Source organism: Urocampus carinirostris, chromosome 10 (assembly GCF_059441175.1).
Source record: "Urocampus carinirostris isolate Australia breed hairy pipefish chromosome 10, RoL_Ucar_1.0, whole genome shotgun sequence".
Classification (NCBI taxonomy): Eukaryota; Metazoa; Chordata; class Actinopteri; order Syngnathiformes; family Syngnathidae; genus Urocampus; species Urocampus carinirostris.
In genome coordinates, this window is record NC_142358.1 from 7591921 (window position 1) to 7605333 (window position 13413).

Below are 13413 nucleotides of genomic sequence, written 5' to 3' on the forward strand. Positions count from 1 at the left end.
AGCATTAATAACGTGTTAATTAACAGAAGAGAGTGGTTTTGTGTTCATTGCTCTGATGTAGCTATTGGCTTCATACTCGCAACTGCAAGAGTTGCCAGACTTAATGAAAATACAAAGAGAAATAGTAGTAACAGTAGTCACAAAATCTGCTACATCTTGGCTAACTTTGAGCCAGCTCAGCTAACTGTAGCCATGCTTAATCACAGTTTCACTGTATTTTATATATGTATAACCATTCTCTCTATGGTTAAGTCAAGTCACATTTATTTATATAGCCCTTAATCACAAGAATGTCTCAAAGGACTGCAAAGGATTACAATTACCTGATCTTAAACCAACATACGGGCAAGGAACAACTCAAAACCTCAGCGTGATGAAAAAGAGAAACCTTGAAAAGGGACCTCACAACTGGTAATGCCCCTTTCAGGATGACCAGGGTAAATTAGATTTAGCATTACAATACACAAACATAGTAAACACTAGGTTCATTTTCAAAGTATGCTAGCTAACTTATTCATTGCTTCTGCCATCCGTTGGCTTAGTAGTATTGAACATATTAATGGCAATGACTGTAGCCCTCTAAGCTAAGAGCTAAGATCTTGGGCCAGGCTTCAACCCACAACAAAAATCGGGTGGGGTGGGGGCATAAAATGTCAATCAATAAGTCGTACCGGGCCGTGCTTCCCTTTCGCCATCTTTTGTCTTTTTTGTTTCCTTTTCGTTTTTTCTTCATGGAGGATCTGCACAGCATGCACCTACTTTTACTCAAGTAATTATTTAGACGACTGTTTTTTTTTACTTTTATTTGAGTAATGTTTTTCTGAAGGAGCATTACTTATACTTGAGTAACACACTTTGGCGCAGCAGTTTGGCACCAAAGTAATATCAAATCACATCAAATCAAATCAAATTTATTTGTGAAGCACTTTTCTGGAAAAAAAATTGCCACTCAAAGTTCTGTATAAAAGCATTCAGCATACAACAAGACAGTAAACACCCCAACACCCCCCTGCATTAAATCCAAAACACCTCATACACATACACACACAATGGTTAAAATACAATCAAAACAAAATAAAAAGTGATAGAGATAAAATATGATTATGGCAAGGCACAGACTAGCCATGTGAGGAAAGGGACCTGAAGAAGGCTTATCCCTACTGATAGGGATGGCATATGAAGGCCTCAGGATTTACAGCCATTGAACCACCCTACCAGTCTGGTACCCCAAAGGAGGAAACACTGAACTATACAAATAGAAATAAAAAAATAAAAAACAACTGCAGAACAAAACATATACATATGAAATAAAAGAAAAGCATTATACAGTAAAACATTAAAAGTTAAACTGATAAAAAATACTAATAATCAATTGAAAGTTATATTGAAAAAGTGTGTGTGAGCCTCCTCTTAAAAAAGCAAAGGTCCCTGCAGTCTTGATGTCCTCTGGCACATTATTCAGATAACTCTAAAATAAAGAACATGCCTACCAAACTAACATCCATCCATCCATAATTTGCACTGCTTATCCTCAGTAGGGTAGCGGGGATGCTGGAGCACCAAACTAAGATTCCGTCAAAATCACTAAATCCAAATAAATTATCTTCCTCTGTGTCATGGTAGAAGATGCACCACTTCCCCTTTCACCTCTACGTCGCTTACATTAGACTTCATTTCAATTACTCGCCAATAGTTTACAAGCTTTTGTCATTATTACCGATATTATTCACCTATGCCCGCTCCTTTGGCGCCAACTGCCTCGGACTCTGATTGGCTCTCTGTCCCTACTCAAACCCACTCCTATCTGTCCCCTTTTGTCAGTCCGTCTGCGAACATCAGTTAACATTAGGCAAGCCTTTTTCGACCCTGACTCCCACCTGTTTTTGCTCCCTTCTGTCCCCCGACTCTGACCTGTTTTTATATCCTGACCACGTCTACTCTCCCGTCCCGGCTTTAGACCTCTTTTGTCCCTGACCATGTCTACTCTCCTTTCCTGGCTAAAACTCGCTTCCGACCCCGACCACGTTTTTGCTCTCCTATCCCGACTACTGACCCATTTTTTTGTTCCCGACACCGCCATCGCTCGCCACTTCCACTTTCAGAGCGACCTGCTTCCCGCGTTTAGCGAACACCGGATCGTGGACGCAGCCCGTCCTCTTTCCCCTCTCTATCCCTCTCTCTATCGATCCATCTATCTATCTATCTATCTATCTATCTATCTATCTATCTATCTATCTATCTATCTATCTATCTATCTATCTATCTATCTATCTATCTATCTATCTATCTATCTATCTATCTATCTATCTATCTATCTATCTATCTATCTATCCATCCATCCATCCATCCATCCATCCATCCATCCATCCATCCATCCATCCATCTATCTATCTATCTATCTATCTATCTATCTATCTATCTATCTATCTATCTATCTATCTATCTATCTATCTATCTATCTATCTATCTATCTATCTATCTATCTATCTATCTATCTATCTATCTATCTATCTATCTATCTCTTTCCGCAATTGGGTCCTGTTTGCGTTCTGGTCTTGACAGCTTTACCAACTTTCTTTCTTTTTTTTCGACCGAATATTTCATTATTTACATTTTGTAATCCGCAGACATTTTGGGTGCCATTTCATTGAGTTAAACTCTGCTGCACTTCAGCCGAAAAGCGTACTTTGGCGCCAAAGTACTCATGCCGCTGACGTAAAACTTATGATTTACTTGGAGCTGAGTCCTTCAAATCAAGTTAAACGGACAGGTTCGAGAAAGTTCAGGCTTATATACCGGTCGGGTTGGATTTTTTAGGCTTGATCTTACCTCTACCCACTATGTTAATGAACGGGTTATTTTTTTATTGATGTATTCATCTTGGCTATTGAAAGATTTTATACATTTGACTGTGAAGGATTTTATATGATTGAATACAAGTTACATTTATTGAGTGCAATGAAGACTTTCACCGAGTAGGCTTAAGTTCAATGAGCAGTGAAAGTTCAGGGCACCCTGGTAGAAAATATTGTTTACAGGAATGGCGGGAACGGGACGTGAGGCTGATAAGATAGTCAGCACATCCGACGACGCAGAAAGGCCCTGATGACGGAGGACAGCAGGCATTGTTATGAGAAACGCTCTCCGCTGTTTTGAGTTTTCCAGACATCGCGGCGACGTGCTGGGGCTCACGTTGGGCTTCATTGTCACGCCCATGGGAGGAGCCGGCACACCATCTTGCGGAAAGACGTGGGCCGAGAAGATAAGCAACAGGACTTGAGAGAGAAGGGTTCCCAGAGACTCCAATGACACTGATTCGACTAATTTGACTTTTCGATGGAGTACACTTGATTGAATTACTAATGAAATTCAATCTGCCCCCGTGTGAAAATGTTGGCTTTTCTTGTCATCTTTTCCATCAAGAAACGAGCGTGCATTGTTGGGTGAATGTAGGTTGTGTTTGGTTCATGGAGTCAGATAACTAGTTCGAACAATTTGGTAAATGATACATTTTAATACTTAATCCCCAACACTGTGTAAAATTTACCACCCAAACGATCTGCAATACTTGCCATTTATTAGCTGCACTTGCAGATCGTGCAAATTAAACCTTAACGATTATTCCTCTAAGCAGAGCACCCCTCGTTTCCTCAAATTGAAAATCTGGGGATTATTTCGGCCGGTGCCGCTTTTCTCATTACAGCGCCTCCCAGAAGGAACAAGCAGCTCATTAGCTAGAATCAAGCGGCTTGATGAGTGATCAATGATCACTCAAACGTAACGTTTAAGTGCCTCTTCTCGACGAAAAGCAGAACGCCGAAGATCCGAACCTTCCTGTGATGCCGTCGCCGCTGCTTTGTTTACCTTCTGTCTTATTCTTTATCCGAGGCCCCGACGAGACAGCCGTCTCTCTCGCTTCAAGCGCATCGGTCCCCGTCGTAAGTCACTTTCAAACGCGTCACGTGGGAATTTTCCAGCAAAGCGAAGAGGATTAGAAATAGACAAAACGGAGAAAGCAGCATGAACCGCTTTAAATGGATAAAGAATTGCATTCAGTGTGTCAGGGACGGACGACACACATTATGTGTGGGGAAAAAAGCCATTTTGAAGGTTCACTTTGAGGTGAAGTGTTGAAGGGTTAAGAGTTTACAAAGATAAGGTTTAAGGAAATGTATGTGCACATCCATTTCTGTATACGTTGGTGTGTGCCGAGCGGCTGATAGGGCGCGAGAAATCCTGAGATAGCAAGAGATAGCTGGTGAGATAAGAAAAGAGGAATTCTGGGGCAAGGGAAAGAGAGATAAAAATAGAAGTATAATAGATAAAGATAGCTATAGATAGGGCAGGATGTCAGACAGATAAAGAGACACGGCTAGACAGACATAAAAAGGGATATAAAAAAAGAACAGAAAGAAGGAATTTAGTAAAGAAGAAGGAATGATTTAAGGAAGGAAGGAAGGAAGGAAGGAAAGGAGGAAGGGAGGGAGGGAGGAGGGAAGAAGGAGGGAGGAAGTAAGGAAAGAAGGAAGGAAAAGAGGGGGGGAGTAAAGGGGAGGAATGATGGTGCGAGGGAATTAGGAAGGAAAGAAGAAAAGACAGAAAAACAGAAAAAAACAGAAAGAAAGAAAAGAAAGAGAGAAATAGCAATATCAAGTCATATTATTTTGTAAAGCCCTAATCACGGTCTGCACAGACTAATATCACAGCAATAAAAGACAATAAAAGAGGGAGTGAAGGAGGACGTATTGGAGTGAAGGTTGGAAGTAAGAAAAAAGGAGGAAGGAAGGATAGAATGAAAAACGAGTGATAGAAAATGAATAAAAGAGAAATACAGTAAAAGAGTGAGATAGATGGAGATAAAAAAGTAAAGGAGATAGGCAGAGGGGAGAGAGTGAGGGAGTACAAAAAAGGACAGAGAGAAGAGATATTTAGATAGATGATCGAGAGAGATAGAAAGAAAGGAAAAGAGATTGAGCAAGAGAGAGAGTGGAGACAGAGAGAGTGAAAAGAAAGGTAGAGGGAACAAAAGAATGAGGTATAGAAAGTGAGAAAAAAGCAGAAGAAAGAGTGTGCGAGATACATAAACAAAGAGAGAAAGTGAGACAGAAAGAAAGATGACAGATTTTAAAGAGAGAATGAGAGAGAAAGAAAATTAGTAAAGAAAAATAGATCATAAGAGAGAAGGAAAGGGGTGAAGAGAGAGAGAGATAAAGAGAATAGGGAAGAAGGAGAGAGAGAGAATAACAGAGAGAGAAAGAATGGAATAGGGAGGAGAAGGAGATAATGAGTGTAAGAAAGCGAGGAAGAGAGAGGTTAAGAGGGGATTGAGAGCGACAAAGATAAACAGCGAGAATAAAAGAAGGGAGAAAAAGAAGTGGGAAGAAAAAAGAGAGGGAGAAAGAGACAAAAAAGAGGGAGACAAAAAAGAGAGAGGGAATAAAAAAAGAGAGGGAGCAAGAGATATAAAACAACATGTAAGACAAAAAGAGGGCACAAAACAGAATGAGAAAGATGGAAAGGGGGAGGAAAAAAAAGGGAAGAGAAAGTGGGGGGAAGCGAGAAATGTGTACAAAGAGAGAAAGAGAAATGGGGAGAGAGAAAGAAAAGGATAAACAAGAGGACGGACAAACAGACAGTGTTAAAACCTCAGCGAACAACTCGATCATTTTCCGCTTCCTTTCATGGCGTCCCGTTTGCTTCTACCAATCGACCCAGCAGTCGTAAATGCGAGCACCGATACCGATGCCCGACACTTCACAAGAGCTCCACTTTATCGATTTCGATATCCGTGTTGCGTAATCCCCTCGGGGAGGAAACATGAGTACACCTGCAGAGATGGAGCACCTGTGCTAAGTGAACAGCTCCGTGTTAACTGCCCCCCCTCCTGGTCCAAAAAAATGTAGCAAGTCATAAACTTAAGGCTTGCATAATTTAAAAGCAACACTGTCGGAAAATCGATACTCATTTTGGGCGCTGGCAGTGCCAAGCAGGCTGCGATCGATTCCATGTGCAGGTTTGTGTGCAGGGATTTATGGGGGAATCCGGGCCCCTGAGTCGATTGGGGGGTGGTCGAAATGGGGGGGACCTTGAACCTAGAAGAACATAAACAGTTGGCAGGAGAAGTGCCAGACTGAAAAAGTATTCATTATCTCTAAGAATGTTATGTTTCCCGCGAGAGGGAGTATGTTCACACGTCTTCACAAAATATAACACACCTATTTCAAATAATATTTTGATTATACAGTATTTTTAAAAACACACTGACCCCGACACAAAGTTCTACATTACTGTTCAGCCAAGACTTTGCCACGATCACTTTGGATTGGGGAATGGCTCGAAAAACATGACAACAAATTGAAAGGAAAAAATGGGTCGAAGAGAGGTAAAGAGAGGGAGAGAGAGAGAAAAAGAGAGAGAGAAAAAGAGAGAGAAAGAGAGAAACAAAAGTAGCAAGAGAAAATATAAAAAAGGGAACGAGTGAAAAATCAAGAGAGAAAAAAGAACAAATGAGATGGAGAGAGATCAAGAAAGAGAGCTAAATTCCAAGAGAAAGAGAGAACAGAAAAAAGGGAGAAAAAGAGATACAAACAAGGGAGAGGAAGAGAAAGGATAGGAGGAGAGGGAGAAATGAATGGCAAAAAGAGATACAAGCTTAAAGAGAGAGAAAAACAGATACAGAGAGCAAGACGAGAGAGCGAAAGAAGCAGAAAGATAAAAGGAAAGAAGGAGAAAATGGAGAGAGATAGAGATGAGAGAAAGAAAGAGAAAAGAAGAGAGCAGGAATTAGAGAGAAAAAGAGTGAGAGATAGAGAGGGAGAAGGAGAGCAAGAGTGAGAGAGATAGGGAGAGATAGATAGATGGATAGATAGATAGATAAATAGATAGATAGATAGATAGATAGATAGATAGAGAGAGAGAGAGAGAGAATGAGAAGGAGAGAGAGGAAAAAGACAGTGAAAAAGATAGAGAGAGAAAGACAGAAATAAGAGAGAGAAAGAGTAATAAAGAGAGAGAGAAAGAAAGAAAGAAAGAAAGAAGAGGGGGAGTGAAAGATAAAAAAGAAGAGAAAAGAAGAGACAGAGACAGAGAGAGAGAAAGATAGAAAGGTGAGAGGGAGAGAGCGAGAGAGACATAGAGAGAGAAAGAGAGAGAGAGAGAGAGAGGGCAAGATGAGTGAAAGACAGTGAAAAAACCCGAAAAAGGGAAAACAAAAGAGGAGAAATAGAGAGAGATATGTATAGATATGTAAATAGAGAAAAAGAGAGAGTCCAAAAGAGATAGAGATCTAAAGAGAGAAAGAAAGGGAGAGAGAGAGAGAGAGAGAGAGAGGGAGATAAAGAGAGAGAGAGAGAGATGAGAGAAAGAAAGAGAAAATAAGAGAGAGAGAGAGAGAGAGAGAGAGAGAGAGAGAAATAGAATTAAAGAGAAGGAAAAAAGAGACAAGGTAAAAGATAAAGGTAAAATGAAGAGATAGAGGTAGAGAGAGAGAAGGAAAGAGAGAGAATGTGAATGACAAAATGAAAAAGAAAAGCACAGAGGAACTTTGACCATAATTGTTCTACTTTCCTAGCCTGTGGTATTTTCTGGAATTGTCTTGAGTAAAATAAAATCCTTGATGGCAGGTGAAGTTATCAAAAGATTGTACTTCATGATAACGCATTAAAGGACACTGACGGAAAATAAAAGGAATCCATAGAATATAATCAGTTAAAAGCTTCCCTTTGCCCTAATACCTTTGTGTTTTTAGTTTCGCACTTTGCCGCCTAACCTGATATGATCTTTTGACTTTTTACACCACTGACTTTTTTATATTGACTCGAACGAAGCCTGGTTGTTTTATGAGCATTTGTTATCGTGCATGTGTTTTTTTACGCTCGTACAATTTAGCCCTTCAGGGCGTTGCCGGAATAAAATAGTTTCTGCTGTTTATCTCATATTCTGCCACAACATAGTTAAAGCAATCTTTTTATTCATTTTCTCTTAAACTTGATTCTCCAAGTATCGTATTTTTACAATATTAGTCCCAATCTATTTTTTTTTTACTGTACGTTCTCTTTTTCCTCTTACATTGACGTGCAACGTTAAGCTTTAAATCAGGGGTGTCCAAACTATGGCCCGCGGGCCAACTGCGGTCACATTTTATTGGCCCGCAGCAAATTCTGAAAATATAGTTGAATATGGCCTGCACATGGCGCTTGAGCTCAACTCTGTTGCACTTCTCAGTTTTAACACTAGATGGAGCCAGTAACGGAAAAGGTGCATTTGGGATCCCCTGAACTGGAAAACATTGAAATTGTGTTTTACTTATTTAATGAACCTTCTTGTCATTCATTTGAACTGTCATTGAAATTCAAAGTGTATTACTGTACAACTTATTCTGACACAAAATAGATTGATTGTTAATTCTAAACCCTATCAGTGCAGATAAACCTACATTTTGCTACTAAAAATAGGTTAACAACGAAATTAGAGTAGATGACCGGCTATCATACTGAAAAGTAAATAAAACATCCATCCATCCATTATTTGCACCGCTTATCTTCAGTAAGATCGCGGGGGTGCTGCAGCCCATCCCAGCTATCCTCGGGCAGTGGGCAGGGGACGCCCTGAACTGGTTGGCAGCCAGTCGCAGGGCACACAATTGACCTGACATGCATGTTTTTGGAATGTGGCCGGAGGAAACCCATGCAACCCATGGGGAGAACATGCAAACTCCACGCAGGAAGGTTCGATCTCATGACCTCAGAACTTTGCAGCATAACGCGCTAACCACTGCCTCGCCGTGCTGCCTGAAATTAAACATATTTAACAAAATATATATTACCACTCCTCAAACCTAGAACAAGTCCAGTAGCTTTTCTTTCCTCTGTCTAACAGAATAGGAGCTACACTCAGGTATTGCTGAGGTTTGTATTCATGACTGTATCGCTATATACAAAAAATGTAATCAACATTTTTTTTCTCCTCCTGGCCCTTTCAAAACATGTTTAAGCCAATGCAGCCCGCGACTCAAAAAGTTTGCCCACCCCTGCTTTAAATGCATGGAAAACCAGCGTCGGTTTGTTCTACATCCCAAACTACTGTCTTCTTCCTTGTCCAAAAGTAAAACCCAAAATCCAAAACCACACCTCCTATTAAATTGGTATCTATGTTAGGATCTGAACTTTATAAAATTCACTTTTAAACATTTCTCCATTTATTTTTTCAAACCAAAGACCGTTATGGAGATGAAAAAAATCAAATTGGAGCAAGGCCATGCGTCCTGGAGGTGAGACAAGAAAAACGATCCGCCGGGAAAACGGCCTTCAACTCGGTTGGTACGTGGGGTGTAAATCTGTCCCTCCCCCGACTCACCTGCCGCTAGCGCAACTGAGTTTTAAAAAGCTCAGGATTTCCTTTTAAACGTCCCGCAACAAAAACGAGAAAACAAAAAGTCATCTTTGAGTATCCCCGCCAAGGATTTAACTAGCTCGCCCTTTAAAGGTCGCCCTTAAAGTCACGATCCCTGCTACGATCGCCCCTATTTACTATTTTTCTTCCACAGGTTTCGGGTTTATACAGTGTTGTAATGAAAGATGTCACTGCCAATATTTTGCCCATTTATAAATTCTTCATATGTTACGTCTTCATGTATTTGTTCATTCATTTTGTAGCCAGAAGTGACCTTGAACGCAACTGTTAGCTCTATCACATTATATTTTTGAGTGGAATACACAATGAGGGACAAGAAACATAAATTTCAGCTGAAGGTCACATCAAGCGAAATCCAGCTCTCGTTCCGGTCAACAAAATGTGGTTGATTTCCTCAGGCAAAGGTTGAGTGGCTTAAGCAACTTTTCTCCAAGAATGATGCTATCAACAGTAGAACAGTGTTCTATTACACTGTGGAACATCCTAAATGTTTAATTTTGTAATAGATGTCCTATCTGATTCTCATAAAAATGATAGTAAACTGCTTTAGTCCTCTCACAAGTGAATTTCTGCAGCGATTGCTTGGTAGCTCATATGTGCCCAGAATGAATAAAAAACTTCAACGGAACTGCTCATCTCCAGCTCTTATTTTAACCAACTTCTTGTCTCAGAACTTGGATAATAAAACAATAACATGCACAGGAAGAAAAACCTTTCAAATAAAGTAGTCATAATACCTTTACGCCCCCAACGTCCGGATCTCCACAGGGGGGGCTCGCCACCTCTTGGTTCGTTCAAAAGTAGACGCAGAAACAACTCTGTGTCATATCTTTCTAAACAGAACACTGACCTATGGAATATCATAAATATAATATAAATGCAATGAATTCTGCTAATGTGTTTAATTCTGTCCACACAGGACAACGGAACCGACCTTTGTTTGGAGAAATGTATTGGAATAACCGAAAGTCTTACTAATGTCAATACACTGTTAGTTTTCATTTTTTATAGTGAGACTTCTTTTATGTCCATTCATCCTCGGAGTTGTGACCGACATTTGTTAGAAATAATGTAGTCATATAACTGAAAGTCTCAATTTTTGCTAATGCTAGCCTATACTTAGCTTGCATTTTTGACAACGAAACCCATTTAATGTCCATTTTTTTTGAGAATCTTGATTTGTTAAAAGAAATGTAGCAAAACAACTGAGTCTTAACTTTTGCTCATGTTAATCCTCAAATAGTTTGCATTTCTGACAGCAAAACATATTTAATGCCCATTTTCTTCAGGATTTTGGCCAACATGTGTTAGAAGAAATGTAGCAGAGTAATTGAAAGTAATAAAGCCACAATGTGTAACAGCTGACCACTAGATGGCACTGTGTTGCCTGGTACGAGCGAAGACCATTGATACACGAGAGAGTCTGGCAGCAGGATGCCAGAAGAACACACCGCCGATGCAAAAAAAGGATTCTACAGTGAAGAAGAAATACAAATGTTTCGACTTTTTTACAAAAAATAAAATTCATGTATTGTTGCCCTGTATACAAATACATGCTGTTTTTCCTTTTTACTGGATGAATTTTTTTTTTGTACAACTAGGAAGCGCCATATACGTATGTATAAATGCGCCACTGTCCCTTCAACTGTTGCATTTGTTAATCCCTAGTTAGTTTGCATTTGTCAAAGCAAAACATGTTTTCTTTCCTTTTTCTTCAGAATCAAAGGTGGGACAAGTTAATCGGACAACTCTTCTTTTTAAAAAAGATAGCTATTGAATTGAAATTAGCTATAGCTCACACTTTTATGAGAGGCCAAAGGAAAAGTGAGGAAAGGTTGGTTGCATCAAGGCTCAGGCTATCACTCTCCAATGACGCTTTCACTAGGGTTTTGCCATCTGTGCACCCCCTAAAAAACATACCCACACACACGTAGTAGAAAACTGTCCAAAGGTTGCAGTGCCCAAGGAACACAGGCTATAAACAAAAAGTATATGTCTGTCTGTATAGACAAATGTGCACAGCTTTTAATCCAATGTTCTTAAATGGTTCAGACTTTATAATTTGCAGAAGGGTGCTTATTGATAAGAATGTGCCAAGAAAGGACAAGTCCCAGCAACCTAGCGGACAGCTGAAGTCTCTTATCCGAGGCCTAGTCGAACAATCTGGTAAAAAAAACTATGTGGTTAGCAATGATATTAGAGGCAATTCTAATTCTCAGATATTCAGCCTCTCATCTTCTGTCTTAGCTGGTTAAGTTTCTCTGAGGACCTCATACTTTGGTTGTTTTTTCCTAGTGTGAGATTCTCACACTCTTGAATGCCTCCACTAAGCTCTAAGAGACGTCCAGTTTCATTTACGACAATTACTCAGCTACATTTCTCTCTAGAACAAAATCCAATCCGTTTATTTGCCCGATGAACATAATTAGTTTCACAAAAACACTCCCACCCTAGGAATTTATTTATTTTTGTCAACCAATTAATCTCTGTTAATTGGAACGGCTGCTGGGCCTAAAAAAACCCTCTGAATTCAAATCAATGAGGTGATGTATGGATTCTATTTTTACTCCACTAAAGTGCCAAAGTGCAATGAAGCAAACGTTGGAATGGCTCAAAAAACGGCAGGCGGAAGGGGCCATTACATCGGTTGAGGCTTTTAAGAGGTTTAAGGCAATGACCATATAATTGGAGTCCAATTGGCAAACTTTTTCATTTCTGAACTTTGCATTTTGCTTCGTTGAAAATAATTATCATTCCAAAAATATATTTAATGAAAAAACAAAATGATAGTAAATAAATCAATAGCAGAAAAATGATAAAACTAAAAAATAATAACATAATTATAAATAAATTCTAAATCATAATAAAAAATATAATTCAAATACAACAAGATTATTAAAAAAATGGAAAGGTAATAAGAATTCAAAATCAGCCTTTGCAGACATAAATTATATATTCTCAAACTAAAATCAATCGTAATAGAAATTTAAAAAGTTAACAAAAATTCTTATTTTTGGTAAAGTAAGCATGTTGCCATAAAAATATTTTGAATAACCAAAGTTGAGTAAAGATTTACGTTAAAATATGTGTTTTTATAAAATGTACGAATGAAGCAGTCTGAGGCCTGATTGGAAATAAATAAATACTAATACCCATGCAAATCTAAAATCGTATTCCCCCTAAAAAGTCAGCTTGTTTTATTTACAGTCTGCTAAGAAGGAAAAAAAAACAATATTTAGTTTGTATGTTTGAAAACTAAACAAAAATTATTTTGTGATTATAAAAAGCCTCAAATCATAACAGCTTCATATCATATAATACTGTGACTTCTGCTTTTGGGTCCAGAAAAAAGCAAAACTTTACAAAATCTAAGTACATCTTCTTTTGTTTATGCCCAAGTGGAAAAAAACAACAAGAAGTTCAGAAAAGATAAGAGCTGCGGTAAAACCCCTGATGCGACAAGCCTGAAAACAAACAATTGTAAATAGTGGGAGGGACATCCTTTAAAAACACAGCTATATATTTTCTGTATCTAAAAGTGAAAAAAAGATACAATTAGCACAAAAAAGCATGAGGGACTTGGGGCTGTTTGGACAATCACCAGGTAGCCTGGTGTAATTACGGGTCGACCTTGAGGCTGGCGCTGGGTTCGGTCGCCTGGCAGCCAAAAACCTGTCACAAAACTAGACTCTCCAATGACGCTTTCACTAGGGTTTTGCCATCTGTTGAAGCCCGCCCCCCTAAAAAACATACCCACACACACGTAGTAGAAAACTGTCGAAAGGTTGCAGTGCCCAAGGAACACAAAAAAATCTCCTCGAGTAGAATAGAATAGAATAGAATAGAATAGAATAGAATAGAATATGCCTTTATTAATATTAGTACAAAATGGGTTGAACATATTGTGACGAGGGCAGCACGGCGGCGCAGTGGTTAGCGCATGCGGCACAGTTCATGTCATGGGAACCTCCTGCGTGGGTTCAAATCCAGCTCCAGACTTAC

General features: G+C 39.2%; 1 protein-coding gene across 2 annotated transcripts in view; it reads right to left on the bottom strand.

Annotated features, from left to right (window-relative positions):
• The window catches only part of schip1 (schwannomin interacting protein 1), a 347507-nt gene that overhangs the window by 215948 nt on the left and 118146 nt on the right, over window positions 1-13413 (bottom strand). The gene's annotated exons all lie outside the window — the stretch shown is intronic.